The sequence below is a fragment of the Arachis ipaensis genome, chromosome B5 (assembly GCF_059453495.1).
Source record: "Arachis ipaensis isolate K30076 ecotype BB chromosome B5, ASM5945349v1, whole genome shotgun sequence".
NCBI classification, from domain to species: domain Eukaryota; kingdom Viridiplantae; phylum Streptophyta; class Magnoliopsida; order Fabales; family Fabaceae; genus Arachis; species Arachis ipaensis.
Window position 1 is genome coordinate 39,993,850 of NC_142440.1, and position 1,764 is coordinate 39,995,613.

A 1,764-nucleotide genomic window follows, 5' to 3' on the forward strand; every position below is an offset into this window, starting at 1 on the left:
ACAAATTTGAGCTGAAACCTCAATTAGTTTCATTGATGCAGCAGAACTGTAAGTTTTATGGACTTCCATCTGAAGATCCTTTTCAGTTCTTAACTGAATTCTTGCAGATATGTGACACTGTTAAGACTAGTGGAGTAGATCCTGAAGTCTACAGGCTCATGTTTTTCCCGTTTGCTATGAGAGACAGAGCTAGAATATGGTTGGACTCTCAACCCAAGGATAGCTTGAACTCTTGGGATAAGCTGGTCACGGCTTTCTTAGCCAAGTTCTTTCCTCCTCAAAAGCTCAGTAAGCTTAGAGTGGATGTTCAAACCTTCAGACAGAAAGAAGGTGAATCCCTCTATGAAGCTTGGGAGAGATACAAGCAACTGACCAAAAAGTGCCCTTCTGACATGCTTTCAGAATGGACCATCCTGGATATATTCTATGATGGTCTATCTGAATTAGCTAAGATGTCATTGGATACTTCTGCAGGTGGATCCATTCACCTAAGGAAAACACCAGCAGAAGCTCAAGAACTCATTGACATGGTTGCTAATAACCAGTTTATGTACACTTCTAAGAGGAATCCTGTGAGTAATGGGACGCCTCAGAAGAAGGGAGTTCTTGAAATTGATACTCTGAATGCCATATTGGCTCAGAATAAAATATTGACTCAGCAAGTCAATATGATTTCTCAGAGTCTGAACGGAATGCAAGCTGCATCCAACAGTACTCAAGAGGCATCTTCTGAAGAAGAAGCTTATGATCCTGAAAACCCTGCAATAGCAGAGGTGAATTACATGGGTGAACCCTATGGAAACACTTATAATCCCTCATGGAGAAATCACCCAAATCTCTCATGGAAGGATCAACAAAAGCCTCAACAAGGCTTTAATAATGGTGGAAGAAACAGGTTTAGCAATAGCAAGCCTTTTCCATCATCCACTTAGCAACAGACAGAGAATTCTGAGCAGAATCCATCTAGCTTAGCAAATTTAGTCTCTAATCTATCTAAGGCCACACTAAATTTCATGAATGAAACAAGGTCCTCCATTAGAAATTTGGAGGCATAAGTGGGCCAACTGAGTAAGAAGATCACTGAAACCCCTCCTAGTGCTCTCCCAAGAAATACAGAAGAAAATGCAAAAGGAGAGTGCAAGGCCATTGAGTTGACCATCATGGCCGAACCCACAAGAGAGGAGGAGAACGTGAATCCCAGTGAGGAAGACCTCCTGGGACGTCTAGTGATCAATAAGGAGTTTCCCTCTGAGAAACCAAAGGAATCTGAGACTCATCTAGAGACCATAGAGATTCCATTGAACCTCCTTATGCCATTCATGAGCTCTGATGAGTATTCCTCTTCTGAAGAGAATAAGGATACTGAAGAGTAAGTTGCCAAGTTCCTTGGTGCAATCATGAAGCTGAATGCCAATTTATTTGGTAATGAGACTTGGGGAGATGAACCTCCCCTGTTCACCAATGAACTAAATGCATTGGATCAACTGAGATTGCCTCAGAAGAAACAGGATCCTGGAAAGTTCCTAATACCTTGCACCATAGGCACCATGACCTTTGAGAAGGCTCTATGTGACCTTGGGTCAGGAATAAACCTCATGCCACTCTCTGTAATGGAGAAACTGGGAATCTTTGAGGTGCAAGCTGCTAGAATCTCATTAGAGATGGTAGACAATTCAAGAAAAGAGGCTTATGGTCAGGTAGAGGACGTGTTAGTAAAGGTTGAAGGCCTTTACATCTCTTCTAATTTCATAATCCTAGACACTG

General features: G+C 42.0%; 1 non-coding gene across 1 annotated transcript; it reads right to left on the reverse strand.

Annotated features, from left to right (window-relative positions):
- Window positions 1-290: 290 nt before the first annotated feature.
- Window positions 291-398, reverse strand: LOC148563932 (small nucleolar RNA R71). Its single transcript, XR_015883899.1, has one exon. It is a non-coding gene; the product is annotated as a small nucleolar RNA R71 (small nucleolar RNA).
- Between the last annotated feature and the right edge of the window lie 1,366 nt (window positions 399-1,764).